The sequence below is a fragment of the Triturus cristatus genome, chromosome 11, assembly GCF_964204655.1.
Source record: "Triturus cristatus chromosome 11, aTriCri1.1, whole genome shotgun sequence".
In the NCBI taxonomy this organism is placed as follows: domain Eukaryota; kingdom Metazoa; phylum Chordata; class Amphibia; order Caudata; family Salamandridae; genus Triturus; species Triturus cristatus.
The window spans coordinates 396,945,680-396,963,509 of NC_140594.1; the positions used below are offsets into that span (position 1 = coordinate 396,945,680).

Consider the following 17,830-nt stretch of genomic DNA (forward strand, 5'->3'; position numbering starts at 1 on the left):
ATGTGAGTTCCAAATACGAGATGTACAAAAAACATAGGGGCATATTATCAAGAAAAGGCGTTAAAATTAACGCCGCTTTAGCGGCAGAAAACTGCCGCTAAAGCGGCGATAATGGGCTTGATAATCTGCCCTTGAGAATTCCAATAGAAGCCCATGTTCTGGTGTCAACATGGGCTTCTATTAGAATTCTCTGCGGCATATTATCAAGCCCATTATCACCGCTTTAGCGGCAGTTTTCTGCCGCTAAAGCAGCGATAATTAACGCCGTGCTTGGTAATATGCCCCATATTGTGCTTGAATTATTAGACTGTAATGTTGCTCCGACTATAAGAATCATGGCCATATCCAGGGTGCGCCCAACATTGACTTGCTTTTTAGGTCACTAATGGCATTGTCGCCAGTACGGAGGCAGGGTCTGGAATAGTTCCAAGTTCATGTTTGAAAGCTGCCATTTTTAATCAGTACATCTCAGAGCAGTGATGTAATGTGACTTATTATGGTCAAAGCTTCCACAAGTTAAAGAAATACACTTGTCTGAATTTTGGTGAGACTGTCATATTATGCATGGCTTGTTGCATGATTTACATAGCAACCATTTTCAGGGCTCGGCTCATGCACTGGCACTGAAAGCAAAGCCAGACCCTTGGCTCACCTTTGACTCGATTCTTCCTGTTAATTTGTTAGGTTGCCAACCTATACGTGAAACCAGAAAAAATAGGATTAATCCTGGCTTCCCCCTTGATGAAACTGCGTAATCCTAGGGAAATATATTATTTTACCGAGCCTATCTTTTTCTTCATTAACTCGTATGACAGCACCTTCAAATACCTGCGTTCATGCTTTGCGATGCACAAAAATCTCTTGTATTTGATTTGATGGACTATATGTTGCTCCATCTATAAAAAAAATATATATCTCGCATATAGTGTGCAGATGACATTTGACTTGCTCTTAATTCACTAATGACATTGTCATTAAAAACTCTCTCTATTAATAATAATCTGCTTTCATAAGGTCCAACACTTCCTTCTGCATTTTGAAGAAATATACTTTGAGTTTTGAAGAGACTTTACATATTTTTAGATGATTTTTGTTGCACGATTTGCATGGCAACTCTGTTCAGGGCTCGGCTCATAAACGGGCTCTTAAATCCAGAGGTGACCCATGGCCAGTTCTGATCTCCCTGTTAATTTGTTGGCTTTCCCACCATTAGGCATGGAGGAGGGGTTATTTAATAATGCATTGTTATGAAGTGTTTTGTCGCACATTTCTTAGTAAGGGTGATAGCAATGTTTGGGAATGAGGCACATTTTGTGATAGTATTATTGCATTATTTTGTCTTCTTTACACATATTATCACTGTCTGGGCACATGTTTCACCGCATTAGTTACAGGTCAACACTCAAATACAGCGATGGACAGCTGAAAGGTACACATGCGAATTTTGTGAAGGGCCTTTCTCTGTGCAGCAACAGGTCATGGCATTTTTAGTCATTTCTGATTTGTTTGAGCTAAAATCTTTTTTTCTGGTAAAATCTGCAAATTATGCAGCAGATGATGGATTATGTAGCATAATGCTGTGGCTGCAGAATCAGATAATTTCGGTGGCCCTGGTTGAAGCACAGACCTTCTGAAACACTATGATTTTAACATATGTCCAGTCTGTCTTATAGACCTGTGCCAGTGCAGTGTTTTTGACACATCTTGAGTGCTCTCAGTGTCCACCATTTCTCCAGAAGAGCTCGAGCCATGCCAGATTGTCAGGGTAGCAATATAATTTGTTTTGCGCACTATCAGTATAATGTAACTTATTCACTTGGCCAGTGGATGTCCTGAAAATGCAGAATGGAGCTAGCTCTCCTGGTCCTATGTTGGATGGACAGTTCTGTTAGTTCATTTTGCATACATGCTAAGTGGCATTTTGTAGTCCTATTTCTACATCTCTGGCCTGTCCCATTTTTAAGGTTCAACTGCACAGCGCTTGCACTGTGCTTACGAAATATCTTGTAAAAAAGAGAAAAAAAAACCTTAAAAGTTAGTTAGATCCCGCCCATTACTTAACATTGATTGGCTTCCAAGTCACTTTAGTTTCCTTGCTTCTGATTGGTCAGCACCTCCTGTTCCTTCCTGCTTCCTGCTTCCTCCCAGGGCATCAGTGTCGTATCTGCCGTGGAGCATGGATTTAGTACAGCTTCCCGGCTATGGCCAGCACTCTTAAATGGTTCCTGTCTCTTACAGATACTTCTTTTTTTTTTTTACTTTTGGGAATGCACTCTTGAAGATGGGTGTCTCTGCAGTCCATGTCCTGCCCTTCTCCTACTCCCTTGTGTTGTTTTCTCCACCCACCTACCATTTTTGGTGTCCCTCCCACTGTCCGTTGTTGCTCACCACACCTCCATTGTGATAGTTTCTCACCCCATTCCTGATGTCCATTTTTCTGCTCCCTCCTTGTCCCCCGCAACTCCCTCATGTGGCTTGTTTATCTACTGTCTGTTTTTAATGCCCCCTCTGGCCCTCCAGTACACCACAAAAAAGAAAAAAACATTGACAAAGCAAAATTGTTCTCGCAGGACTATTTGGCTTTGTTCATGTTTTTTAAAAATGTTGCACAGCAGCGCTGGCCAGCAGAGTCATTGCAGGAAAGGAGTCATGTGTTGTCTTGGGAGAAAGCAGAGAAGACGTCTTGGGGCAGCATTGTGAATGAGTTGTATTTTGTGCATAATGAATATGGGTGCACCACGGGATAGGCTGTTGCCATAATCAGGCTTGAAATTACAAGTCTGAGGCAGCTTGTGCTTTTGTTGGTATCCAAGGCATGGGAAGATGCGACATAGTGTTTCATTGTGCAGAAGGCACTCTGTTTTATGTTGTTAACACGTGGTATCAAGCATAGGTCTGAATCCATGGTTACCCCAAGGTTTCTGACTTCTCTTGACATTGTTGGTGGGGCTGATGTTCTTTAGGCCATATGGCGGTAGGCTGGTATTTTTTGTCATTATCCACACCTCACGATGAGCTCTGTCTTAGCAGTATTTAGCTTTAGATGGTTATTCATCATCCATAGGTTTATGAATCATTAAATTGTAGCGCTCTTCCAGGCCATTCATTTTAAAAATGATTTGGTTGTCATGGGCATAGTTGTAAAAAGTGAATTTTATGATTTAATCACTTTTGGTAAATGGGTTAGGTTGAATATTAGAGGGGATTCGATGGACCCCTGAGAGATTCCACAGTGCTGTGTGTGAACAGATGATGAGAGAGATGCTAGAAACCCTAGTTCGCAGTCACAGCTGAGAGGCCACAAGTTCAATGGCCATTAGCTGAACTCTCTTCTCACCTTTCACATATGGCATATCAAACATGACTTTGCTCTGTAAAAAGATTGCACAACTCTCCAGGATAATGAGACATGTTGTCCTGAAGTCAACACCTTTCATAACCTTTCCTATTCCTGATACATTCGTAGTTGTCACTACCTAAACCTACCAGCCATTCAGAAGCAATGTCCAATTAGGGAATCTTCAGATTCCAATATGGCATAGTGCTTTGATTAACCTATTGGGCTGGGACAGAGTAATCACAAGCCAGGTATGGTTTACATTTGACTGACATTGTTCCAACCTACAGCTTTTCTAGGGGCACTGGCCTCTAGTGAAACATAGCCTGGTGAGATAATGCACCTGTACTACAGATCTTTAGTTTGTTTGTAGGAGCCAAACAGTTTGCTAGGTTAACATCCCTAGTGCTAAGAGCTGCAAATATCCTAACTAGCAGTAGTGTGAATCTGGAATGACCCACTATAGCCTGCCATGTCACAAAGGGCTGCTATAACGCACCAGCTATCTTTCAAAAATGGTTTAATATCTAGATGACTCTGCCATGGTGAATACATTGAGGATTCATCACGTTGAACCAAATTTTGTGGACACCATAATCAGAGCATCTGAGGCTGAAAGCATTTGTATTATATTTGACCTCTCTAGACTTTTCAGCACAACATCAATTAACATTTTCTGATTTTTATATATTAGAATTTCAGATATATGTAGCACAAATCTGCTTTTTGAAATGTATTAACCCGTTGAAATTCTGCTTTATGTTTATCTAATTTATGGTCATAGCAAATAATGAATATACTAAATTCATAATACTTGGTGAACATGTGGGGTAACATTTTATTTGTATGAACTGTCGATGGTATGAATTTGTATGGATCCTCACAGATTGCAGAATTTTCCTTCAGAGAACTATTAGGTAAATCTGTGATGTAGCCAAAGTTTGGTGTTTGCAGGGCATTCTGGGAAGGAAAAGATATTGGGATCAACACAAGCCACACCACACAGACTTGTTTTCAGATTGTGTGTGCCTGACAGGATTCTCTGGGGCAGGTAAGTAATTAAAGATTTACAATATATCTTACTTCACATATATGTAATTATGCAATATGTAAATATCTTTTAGGTACTTAGATGTTTAATTTGGAATAGAAAATCGGCACTTCTCTAAATGCACTTATCTTTCAATATGCTGTACTTGATATTCCTATACCATGATATTCTGAGGGTCGATATTTAGTAGTACAACTTATCCCACCAATAGTTCAATAAAAATACCAAAAAGCATTGTGTGCTTTAAAACCTAGCGAACTCTCCCTTTTTCTCTACAAGAATTTGGGAAAGATGGCACCCATAGTGCACGGCTTTAATGTTTAATCATAGGCCCCTTAAGAAAAAATACTTCTGGCTGCAGGTCTACCTGGAAGTAATAGTATCATATGCATGAACAGCTGCATGAAAACTGAATATTTTAGGATGACAGCGCCAAGAAGCAGGGGCCAAAAAAGAGAAGCTGAAGTAACCCTATCACTGGCTAAAAGGAAAACCACCTTAACCTCTTTCGTGCGTCGGACCGCCCCCGGCCGTCTGACGTCACGGTAGGCGTGTGCGGAGGAAGGCCGAGGGCCGTCCGAACCGCGCACGCGTGGTATTCCTCAGCACCGCTGGGGAATTCCGGCTGCAGCGAAGCGGTTAGAAAAAGAAGGAGCGGTGACACACATGAGGCAAGGTGTGACGCAGCTGGGAATGTCCACTTCCAAACTTCTTTTGGGATTCCTCATCATTGGTTGATAAGAATTCTACCACAATAGAGCCCTGAAGTAATCATAAGGGGACATGCAGCGCTTTATAAAATTGTAAACACTGTAAACGGCTACAAAAATAGTTGAGAAATGTCACTGTCTGTCTTTAATTTCACAGTTTGCTTGACATTATGGAATGTACTTTTAGATCACAGTCCCTAAGTATCACCTGCTCACCATTGTAGAAGTTTATCTTAGGTCACCGTGTCAGTCTCAGTACTGATTGCTTGCCACTTTAGAATGTGCTCTACTGTTACTCCACCTGGTGTATTATGTTTTACTCCAGCGTGTTTTTTTTTTAGGTCGAAGCCTGACAGATTTCGCAGCTGTATGATTTCCTAAAGACGTCTTGGGGATATTCAGAAAGCTTCTTTGGGAATGCATTCCGCCCTCTGTTTACCATTAGGTTTGTAACTCACAAATGCATGCTTCCTATTTGCTGGCTATATTTGTTTTAGGTGTCTAGCTTGAGTTCATCCCTCCCGAGAAGCATTCCTTATTTACTGTGTCCTCCCAACTGCTCCCTTTCTGTATAAAAAGGACTTTGAAATTTTGTTCTTATCTTATCACATTTGGGTGCATTCGAAGACAGAGGTCAAAATGTCAGACTCAGTCAAAGTGAGAAGATTTATGTGACAATCTTGCTATGAAAGGATTTTTTCTAGCACACAAAGTTTAACTCTGTAATGAACTGTGCAGACATTTTAGAATACATCAGAATTAGGAAAGCACACATAAAGCAAATGTTTGTAATTCTAAAGTGTGGTGGAAACAAATGTTTTAATACGACCAAAACAAATCAATACACTAGGTGCTGACATTTCCACAAATTATCGTTTTTGCGGTGTATACTTTTATCAGTAAAACTGTATGTCTGTGCAAATGTAATGGCAATTTCAATTGAAAATGTGTCATCTGTAATGGCTGTGCAACACCATACCATGCATACTCCACTTTATCCTACTCCATTCTGCACCATTCCATGCCATTGTACTCTACTCTGTGCCACTCCACTCTACGCCACTCCAATCCACTGTGAATCACTTCACTCTACGCTACTGCACTCTAAGTCTCCCTACTCTACTGTGCACCACTCTACTTTATGCCAATGCACTATACAACACTATGCACCACTCTATGGCACTCCACTCTACAGCACTCCACTCTACAGCACTCTATGGCACTCCACACATCACTACTCTGCAATACTGCACTCTATGCCAATTCAGTCTACGCCAATACACTCTACGCCAGTCCACTCTACTATGCACCATTGTCATCTATGTCACTCTACTGTACCCACTGCACTCTACCCTGCCCCACTTCACACCACTTCACTGTAGCCTGAAAGAATCCACTCTACGCTACTGCACTCTACGCCACTCAACTCTGTGCCACTCTACTCCATAGCACTGCCTTCTATGCAACTCTACTCTAAACCACTGCACTATACTCTACAACACTCTACTCTAGCCACTGCACTTTAAGCCACTCTACAACATTACACTCTACGTCAGTGCACTGTATGCCACTCTATTCTGCGCCGCACCACTGTACTCTATGCCACTCTACTCTGCAACACTTCACTCTCTGCACTCTATGCTACAGCACTCTATGTCACTGCATTCTACTCTGCAGCTCTCTATGCCACTCTGCTCTGCAGCACTCTAGTCCACTGCACTATACACCTCTGCACTCTACATCACTGCACTCTGCGCAACTTTATACCACTGCACTGAACTCTACACCACTGCTCTCAACTCTACACCGCTTGCACTCCAGGTCAACCCTAGTCTTTTTTGCACCACTCTAATATGCGTCAGTGCATTCTACAAAGCTGCGACACTCCACTGTCTGACACTCTATGCCACCTTATGCCACTCCATGCTACTCCACGCTACTCCTTGCCACTCTCACATATGTCACAAGCCAATATCTCTTGCATATAGGGTGACCAACCGTCCGTAAATTTCACGAACCGTCCGTAAATTGGACCACACGTCCATTGTCCATGAAGATCCCTTTTACAGACGCCTTTTGCCTGTAATTTTGAACCTTTCAGGGAGCAGAGCTATTCCCTGCTAGAGGCCTCTGCTCCCTCATGGGGCGCACTCCTCTGAGCACAGGAGCAGCCCACCCGCCCATTGTCATTCTGTATGCCGGCTGATTGCTACATACAGAATGATAATGGGTCAGTCTGGGCTGGTACAGCATCTGGTGGCCTCCTTCAGCCTTGGTCTAGGGCAGGGCATGCTGTCACATGGAAGTGCAAAAACGCCCATGCTGCTGCTAAGTGAAAATACAGCTAATCAAAGGAAGGCGGTAAAAGAAGTTCACAGTAAAGAATTATAGTTCTCTCAGTCTCATCATTTTCGAACTGACACATTTTCAATATTATACTCAAGGAAGCCATAGTTGCTGCTTTTTTATTTTATGCAACTAACAACCATTGACAAAGCCAATAGTTCTGGCTTATTGTAGGTGTAACGTTACTTGTTGTATTATATAGCTGTATGCAATGACAGAAGCAACAAAAATACCAATTGGGCGGCACATTATACTGAGCACAGATTTTTAGCTTAGGTGTTTTAAGCCATGCCCCTAATCGCATCGAGCACCCCTTTGGAGAGACCCGCCTAGTTTTTTCATCCCACTTAAAGCTCTGGAAACAACACCATGTCACAGTTGCCTCACGTCCAGGCACTACGCATCATGCATGACTCATGCCTTCCACTTTTTTGATAGCCTATGTGCAGGGGCATAGTGAACCCCCACCCCTTGCTTTAGGAACTACAGCGAGGGTGAAGTTCTTGATGGGTCTCTTCTGTCTGCAACTCTGCAGACAAAGGCTCAGCTCATAATTAATGTGAAAAGGTGAGTGAGTGAGTAAGTAAGTGAAGGGATGGCTGGATGGATGGCTAGATGGATGAGTGAAATGATGAATGCATGGATGAGTGAAAGGGTGGAAGATGGGTGAGTGAATGGGTGGATGGATGAGTGAAATGATGGATGGATTGATGAATTGATAAGTGAAAGGGTGAATGGATTGACGGATGAATGAAAGGGTGGATGTAAGGCTGGATGAGTGAGTGAAAGGGCGGGTAGATGGACAAAAGGATGGATAGATGAGTGAAGGAGTGAAAGGGTGGACGGATAAATGAGAAAGGATGGATGGATGAGTGAAAGGATGGATGAGTGATAGGTTCAATGGATGGATTCATAAGCGGATGAGTAGATGGATAGGTGGATGGATGGATGGAAAGATGGATGGCCACGTGAAAGGGGATGGAGAGAAAAATGGAGGATGGGTGAATTGATGACTGAACGGGTGAACGGGTGGAAGGATGATTGACTGGGTGAATGGGTGGAAGGATGAGTGACTGGGTGTATGAATGAGTAAGTGCAAGGATGGCTGGATAGGTAAATGGCTGGATGGATGAGTGAATGGATGGATGGATGAGTGTACGGATGAATAGGGTGAAAGGGTGGATAGATGGATGGATAATGGATGAATGAGTAAAAGGGTGGATGGAGGGATGGATGAGTGAAATGATGGATGGAAGGATACGTGATGGATAGGTTTGTAAATGGTTGAATATGGACATGCATGGGCATACAGATAGAAGGACAGAATGAATGGTGAAAGACTGAATGATGGATGAAAGTATGATTACACACTGTAAGCCCCATTATGTTAAGCAACATTTCCTATACATTGACTTTCACATTTATATGAGTCATTGTCTCTATAAAATATGTGTGTGTTGTAACACACTCCGACACTCTGCCCTACATACTTGGGATGAGTAGCACTATAAAAGAAATTAAATACACGTGAGAGAGAGTCTATGTGAAGATGAAGGGCACCATTGGAGGATGGCACCAAGGCCAGACTGGCCAGACCGGGCATCAGGCGTTTTCTCTGGGAGGCTGGAAAGGTGGGGTGGGGGCGGTTTTGATATCACAAAAACTCCTGCACATTTGCTTAAAGCTGCGCACATACTGAAAAACCATGAAGTGCACAATTGTCTCAACCTAATATAAACTTATTTTCCCTTGTACTTAAGTGGTTGTCTATTTACTTACTTATGTACTATTGCGCGACCTCCTCTGATGTGTCTGTAAAACTTACCTTGGGTCCTGAATTTTGACCTCCTGTCCTGAATTTTGACCCTTTGTCCTGAATTTTTACACTCACTGTCCTGAATTTGCACCCATGCCAGTTGGTCACCCTACTTGCATAAGTGAGACTTATTGGCTTTGCCAATGCTTGTTTTATTTTTAAATTGAGGCCCTAGTCTATGATGATTCACAGCTTGCTGGCCTTTCAAGAAAGGCACTTTGGTCAGGTACCTGCTATGCTGCACCTTGCTTAGCATTTCTGCAACGCACTCTTTAAAAAAAGTGTGCAGCAAAGGCCACACTGTCACTTAAGGCAGCAGTTTCAGATAAAATTATGGGTGGGGCCTGTTACTTGGTTTTCATGAGAAGAAAGCGGCGAGCTTTACCCAGACGCGAAGGTATTCCAGAGCCCCTGCCCTCAGCCCACGCTCCCACAAGTCTCCTGTGGCGGCCATTAATTCCTGGGGAGTGAGGCGTTATCCTTTTAATTAAGGAGAAAGAAAACGAGGAAACCGCTGAAGCGTTCCGCTGAGGGCCGGGGCTGGAGCAGGGACGCGGCAATGTTTGACTAAATGTATTTTTCTAGCTTTAAAAGTCCCAAGTGGGGTCAACGGAGCTCCCAGCCTCACACATCAAACATTCCCTGGACCTATAACTTATTGTGAGCAGGGTGATGTGTGTGTGTGTGTGTGTGGGAGGGGGGCGGGGGCGTCCAATGTGAGCTTTCACCGAGTCTGAAAGGGGTGTGTTTGTGGGGAGGAACTCTGTTACCCGGGAGATGGGTATCTTATAGCACAGTTCACATCATTGGTCCTAGCGTGTCATTAGGCAGATGAAAGGCTGAGTCTAATTACGTAGATAAGAGGAGTAGGCTGTGGGGAGGAAATTGGGTGTCAATTCACACCACAAACAACCCGACAAAAAGAGCGTTGTTGGAGCCTGGCAGGCCCCAGGGACACAGGTGTAGGGGGTGGGGCAGAAGGTACAGTCATAGAGGGTCACTATGCTGCGCTGCCTTTGATAATTTTAATATAATCTGTCGAATGTTGACGTTTTTGTTCAAAGACGTAGACAGAGGCACTGTTCCCATACGAAGGTGCCACTAATAAATTGGTTTGGCTCTCTCTATACTAAAATGGCCTGCTAGTGGTCATTAATTTTTTTATAATTAAATGTACATGTATTCGTTGATTTACAGTGCGAACCTTACTGGGCCGCATAATTACCATTTTTGCACATTTAGAAATAGATTACCAGGCTATTCTAATATGGGTTTCCGGTTGAAGAAGGAAGTAGACCCCTCTCTATTCGGCAAAAAGCTCATGTTTACACTCCAGTACTGAAAAACACACTTCCAGTCCTGTGCACTCGAGGGAGAGCCCGGCAGGTAAGTGCTTGGTACACTGGGTAATATTCTGTGCACATACCGTTATATAAGCATCAATATCACTAGGTATGTATGGCGGCAGACTTCAGCAGCCCTTATTCAGAAGACCCTATTACTGTCGGGCTTAAGGTTGTTTCTTGTGCATTACGAACTCAAATTATTCTCAAAGTGCACAATTGTGCTCATTTTCTCGGTCGTGAAAGTGCAACATGCTGAGTTGCCCCTGACACATATAGCTCCATTTTCCATGAAAAGCTTTATGGAGCTGCATAGCTGCTGCTTGACATAAGCGACTCATTATTAATTTGATATTGATTTGAACTCTCTCGGAGGGTCAAATCATTATTACTATACCCAGTAAGAACCGTGGCGATTTTAGGAGATTGTTTAAATAAAAGAATTTTTAAAAACTCTCGGAATCTTAAAAGATTGGGTACGGCACGAATCTCGAGAGGTCAATTGTTCCAGGCTTTTAGGCAACCCGATAATAACACAAAGATCTCCACAACGTGAGCTTTAACCCACTGAGCTTTCCTACTAGCATTGGATCCAGTCACTCGCAGGGTCACACACGCCCTATTTTGAGAAAGTGCATTGAGCTGCTGTGATATCTTACTGCGACTGAAACCTGAGGGCCAAACTCGAGCCCACAGCCATGCAACCTCCATGTGCAGGAAATGCATATACCAACTGAGCTATTTGACCGTGATTAGAACGCGTGGCCTGTTGGGTAATCTGTCTCGATAGAAGGTGCATTCATTTGCTACGCTCTCTAACAGTAGTAAGAACATGTGGCCCGCATTGTTGTACTCGGAGCTCTACAGGTGTGGCTTTAACACATGACCTATTTTATTGGGATTAGAACCTGTGACCTGCAGATTACACATAGATCTCTACAACAGGTGCATTAACCCGCCGACCTCTCTAACCGGCTGAGCTGTTTGCACCGAGGCTGCAACTGCTCAAATGGCAAGAGCGAAGGGAAGCGCCTCGACGAAATTTGTAAATAATCCTGGAATTCTAGATACTTTTTAAAAAGAGGCGCATTTAATCGCAGCATTTCTGGCGACGTTCACAATCCCTTAGCCTTTTAATCTATCCCACGCGCATGTTAAACAATACGGCATCGTTTTTTTTAAAAATAACTGCCGACTTTTGAAATACATTTTCATCTTTTCAGCTATGATGATTTTTCTGTAGGTCTCTTCCTGTTTTTTAAACAGCTCCGCTTACAGTTACAAAAGACGCCACATCATTCTGAGCAAATTCACATTATTTCTCCATACAGACAATATTGCAGGATGTAAAATGCAGCGTTATTGGGACACTGACAGCGCGTGCTCTTACGCAGTGGGCTGCTGCACTAGAATCGAAAGTTACAAGCGTTTCAGGGGTGGGTTTATGCATATTACAAAAACTTCCGAAGGGAGGTGGGGCGCTGCTATACTTTTATTAGGTATGTACAAACACTTCTTTGAGGGGTGCGGGGGTGTGGAGTATAAATTATGAGAGGGTCAGTTAAAATATGAATGCTTTCGGTCCAGTGCAAGAACTTCTCAGGAAGGCCACTACACTTTTAATAGGACGAATGGGTGAGTCCAAGCACTTCTCAGGAGGGCTGCTATACTGTTAGCATGTCAGGAGGGTCTTTTCTGAGGCGGCTGCAATGCCATCAATGTGTTCAGTTCTTCTCAGATCTACCCTGCTCTCAAAGGGTCTGTTCAAGAACTTCTCGGGGAGACCTGCTAAGCTTTTCATAGTTTGTACAAGCACTGCTGAAGAGGGCAGATATATTTATAGTGGGTCAGTTATAGCACTCGTTTTTAAAGGCCAGTGCAAGCATTTCTCTGGAAGAACACTATACTTTTAATGGGTTAGTGCAAGCATTTCTCTTGAGGGCTACTGCACTTTTAGTTGGTTAGTGAAAGCACTTCTCTGGAGGTCTATCACACTTTTAATGGGTCGTGCAAGCATTTCTCTTGAGGGCTGCTACACTTTTAGTTGGTCAGTGAAAGCACTTCTCTGGAGGTCTGTCACACTTTTAATGGGTCGTGCAAGCATTTCTCTTGAGGGCTGCTGCACTTTTAGTTGGTTAGTGAAAGCACTTTTCTGGAGGTCTATCACACTTTTAATGGGTCGTGCAAGCATTTATCTTGAGGGCTGCCACACTTTTAGTTGGTCAGTGCACTTTTAATGGGTCGTGCAAGCATTTCTCTTGAGGGCTGCCACACTTTTAGTTGGTCAGTGAAAGCACTTCTCTGGAGGTCTGTCACACTTTTAATGGGTCGTGCAAGCATTTCTCTTGAGGGCTGCTGCACTTTTAGTTGGTTAGTGAAAGCACTTCTCTGGAGGTCTATCACACTTTTAATGGGTCGTGCAAGCATTTATCTTGAGGGCTGCCACACTTTTAGTTGGTCAGTGCACTTTTAATGGGTCGTGCAAGCATTTCTCTTGAGGGCTGCCACACTTTTAGTTGGTCAGTGAAAGCACTTCTCTGGAGGTCTGTCACACTTTTAATGGGTCGTGCAAGCATTTCTCTTGAGGGCTGCCACACTTGTAGTTGGTCAGTGAAAACACATCTCTGGAGGTTTGTCACAACTTTAATGGGTTAGTGCAAACACATTACTGGAGGGTTGCCACATCTTAAGTTGGCCAGTGAAAGCCCTTCTCTGGAGGGCTACCACATTTTTAGTTGGTATGGGGTTGCCACACTTAGCGTGGGTCAATGCAAGCACTTTTCTGGAGGACTGCCACACTTTCAGTGGGTCAATACAAGCCCTTCTCTGGAGGGCAGCCACACTCTTAATCGGCCAGTACAAGCACTTCTCTGGAGAGATGCCATACTTTTCATTAGTCAGGACAATAACTTTTCAGAAGAGCTGCCATACTGTAAAGTCAGCACTGGCACTTCCCATCATGAATGTCATATGATCAATATGATAATACAGTACTTCCGGGTAGGGCAGCTGTGATTGTGATGGACCCGTAACATACACCCCAGATGGGCTACTTTACTTTCAAGCGGGCACGACCAGCGCCTTTTGGTGAGGCTACCACATTGTCAACAAGGCAGTACAGCATTTCTTAGCAAGGCTGCTACACAGACTCCTAATAGCAAAATTCCAGCAGGATAATTTTAATTCAATTAATTGAGTAGCCCCTGCCCAACAGAGTTAGTTTACTTTTTAATAGGCAGTACCAGCACTTCTCAGCAGGGTGGCTAGTTTGCCTGTAATAGGGTGGTAGGAGCACTTCTCAACATGGATGCCAGGCCTGTAATGGGCAGTATGAACCCCACTCTGCAGGGCTGCCATGCTTTCAACGTAGCGCTAGAATGCCCTTCCTGGGACAGAACCAGCATGCCTCTTTGGGGCTGATTCCCACGTGATAGGGACATAGCAGCATTTTACAATGTTGATGCCATCATTTTAATGGGCACTAGCTTTTCTCGGCAGGTCTGCTGCAGTTTCACTGAGGCACAATCAGACACCTTTCACCATGGTTGATCTACATTTACTGGGAGCATATTTTAGACTTCTCGGCAGAGCAGCTGCAACTGTCATGGAGCACAGTATGCACTTTTCAGCAAAATTGACTTTAATGTAACATCAGAGTACCAGACCTTATCGTTCTGGCAGGTATACTCTCACAGTACAGCGCCACGTCTGAGCAGGGTGGTTCTGCTGTTAAAGGGGGAATACCAGCACTTGCCATCAGAGCCGCAGCACTTTAATGGGCAGTACAAGCACTTCTGAGCCGGGATGACATACATTCAATGGTAAATTACTAACACTTCTTGGCAGTTATACTATCATTTCACGGAGACCCCTTTAAATATGGTTGATTTACATTTATTGGGAGCATTCACTTTAATGGAGCAACGTATGCATTTCTGTGTCAAGCTGACACTCTTAATGGGAAATGTCAGGTCTTCTCATTAGGGCTGGTATACCCTTATATGGCAGTACTGTACGCCTATGCAGGATGGCTCTTCGGTTAGAGGGGGTACCAGCATTTGTCAGCATAGTTGATGCACTTTTAATGGGTCAGTACCAGCACTTCTTAGCTGGGCTGACATTCATTCAACGAAAAAGTATCAACACTTCTCGGCAGGACTTCTGTATTCTCGATAGTGGTGACAGGAATGCTCAGCAGTGTTGCTATCCTTTTAATGGGGCTCTACCCACCCAGAGTTAGGAATTGCACGGCTGTGAGTGGCCCCGTCTTTATGTTCCTCCCAAAGCAGTAAGCGGCCATTCCAGGATGGAAACTTCACCTGCTGATTAACCAGGGGGACGGGGACTGATGTATGGGGCACAGAATTGAGAAGTATGTTAATAGCCTCCCTCCCTCCTCTTCCCAGGCCCCCTCTCCTCTGATCTCCTTGACAGCAGAATAGCCACAAGAATCCTCAATTTCCTCTCTGCCAAGAGGAGTGCAGCCTCGGGGCCAAGAGGTCAAGTGGGAGGTCACCTCAGGGGAAAATTGAAGGGTGCTTAGAGGGAAACATATCATGCCGCCCCTTCCTCCTACTCCCAGACGCTGCACCTTGGGCCTAAACTCGGGTTTCCAAGAGTGGCAGCGGAAGGGGAGGTGACGTGGGTCCTGGAGACCTATGACGGTGCCAGGGCCTCGCGCCACGGGCTGGCAGGCCCGTATCCTGGAGGTGGCTGGGGATTTACAGGCGGGCAGCACCTGCACAAACAGCGCCCCTCCAGGCCGGCCTGCCAGGGCGCTGGGACAGCACTAAACCCGACAGCACAGGGTGGAAATACGAGGCCCGAGGGGCTCTCTGAGTTCTTTGGGACCTTCTCGGGCATTCGATACCTCGGGCCCCGAGCCTGCGGGGTCACCTCGGCTCTTCAGGGGTGGGAGGATGTAGAGCCGAGCTTTGAAATGCAGCTTCGGTTCACCAGGGCTGGGACAGGCTCACTACTAGGTGTCAAAGCAGGAAAGGGCAGTTTCGTTGTTAGGTCCCCGCCTTAGAAACGTATGCACCAGGCCACAAAGTTCTGTAGCCGAGTTTTGGGCGATTAAACCATTGAAATCAAGGTCCCGCAGGGTTGCAACGCGCCTGGGGTGCAGCATTAATTAGTGCAGCCGGTGTAGTGGTACCAGAGTTCAGCGGGGTGGAGGCCCACTCACTGCATCCGATGGCCCTATTGACTATAATGCCACTAAGCTATATAATGGTCGTGTCTTCTGTGTGTACACACCTTCTTGTGCTGTAGAGAGGAATTCTTTATATGCGTGTGTATTTTTAAATTGAATGGGAACCCATTCAATTTACAACAAATTCATAGTTGTTGCTTATTTATATTATGCAATTTACAACCATTGACAAAGCCAATAGTCCTGGCTTGTTGTAGGTGTAATGTTACTTGTTGTGTTATATACCTGGATGAATGGGCAGAAGCAGAAAAATACCATTCTGGGCAGCATACTGTACTAAGTGCAGATTTTTAGCTTGAGCGTTTTAAGCCACGCCCTTAATTACATCGGCCACGCCCCTAGGAGAGACCTCCCGGTTTTTTCATCCCACTTAAAGCCCTGGCTACAGGAACAAAATCACTGGACAAAATGTGTGTGAAAACAGACACGACCCTCCGGATTGTGTTACCTTGTGCACAGCCATCTTATAAAAGCTTCATGCTTTTGTTTACCTTTTTAATCATTCTACTTTGTTCTCACCTTTATTCATCCATTCTAGTAAACATTGTACCCATCACATTTCTAAGTTTGCACAGTGCACCATGCTGTTGGCGTCCCGAGCGAGCCATTGGCCTCTCCATAGGGGGGGGCAGAAGGGGCCTGTGCCCGCCTCTATTTGTTCTGTGCACCCCCTCCCCCACCACCCTTCTGGGTCCCACCATGACAGTTATTAAAGGTGCGAGGATATGACAGTGAAACACCAGACACTGCACCTTGGGACACAGATTAATTTGGGCAAATACCTTTCACTGCAAAGTAGCATTGTTTGCTTTAAAATATTTAATATCTGACGTTGTGTGTGCATATATGTCTACATAAACATATAAAGGAAACACACATATATATGTATGCATTGATATTTCCAGTTAATACCACGTTTCCATACCAAAAACATATTTTGGTATTTTTATAAAATTTGGCGCCGTGTTCATTAAACGTTGAAAACAAAATGTTCTTCTATCTTCACTACTTTCTGGAAAGTTTTGGGGTGATCGATCAAGTGGGTGCAAGAAAACAGGGGTGTTCTCAAAACACATTTTCCTCATTCATTTTTCCATAGGAAATTTAAATACAACTACAGCCCAAAAGTGGCACATAATTAAATCTTTGACCAAAAAGTGTACTTTTTGCGATTTGGTGTAAATCCATTCAGTAGTTTTTGAGTATTTAAACTCTAAAAACTTTGTATATGTCACACTGTGGAGGATCCACAGACTTGACAGATCTGACGATAAGATCTGATTGGCTGCCACCACATCAACAAGTTGTGGTGGTAACTATCTTAGGACTCAGCCCGAGTCCTCAAAAAAAGGTAAAAGAAAAAATGTTATGAGGGAGGGGCGTGGCTGGAACGGCAATGGGACTTGACGCCTGAATCCAGCGCTCCGCCAAACCTGGGAGCGAGCAACACGCTAGAGCCGATCATTGAAGGAAGGAGGCACACCGAAAGTCGTCCGAGATAACAAGGAAGAAAGTGGCCCGAACATGCGATCCCAACCCAAACAGCCAAAGGGAGAAAAAATACGAAGAAGAGGATCGCCCAGAGCGAAGAGAAAGAATCCAAGATGGTGCCCGCAAGGAAGACCCTCCTCCGCTGCCGGTTCTGTTGCTGATCATGCCCAAAACAAACACCGGAGGACCAGCAGCTAGCTTACGCAAGGTTAGTGCTGGGGGCCTCTCGTGGAGAACACCCTGGCATCGGTAGCAATAGCAGCAGACTCTGGTGGGGAGGACAGTCGCTCACTCGCAGAACGAAACTGAAACCACAGGAGGGGGCCTCCATCTTAGGTCGGACTACTGATAAACAACTCGGTCTGGAAAGAACTAACTGGTGGGGGTAAAAAGAAATAACTAGGAAGATTGCAGCAGAGGGGGGGGTGCTGTTTCAGCCTTGGAAAACGAACTCTCTCATAAGTGCGGGGAAGAACTACGGTAGGCTATCGCCAACGGAAAGCTCCGTAAACAGCCGCAAC

General features: G+C 44.4%; 1 protein-coding gene across 3 annotated transcripts in view; it reads left to right on the forward strand.

Moving 5' to 3' along the window:
* The window catches only part of LOC146784282 (uncharacterized), a 157,586-nt gene that overhangs the window by 66,085 nt on the left and 73,671 nt on the right, over positions 1 to 17,830 (forward strand). For all 3 annotated transcript variants that reach the window (XR_014970833.1, XR_014970832.1, XM_085635346.1), the window contains one exon: positions 5,440 to 5,543. The gene's annotated coding sequence lies outside the window, so the exon portion shown is untranslated. The remainder of the gene's footprint in view (positions 1 to 5,439; positions 5,544 to 17,830) is intronic.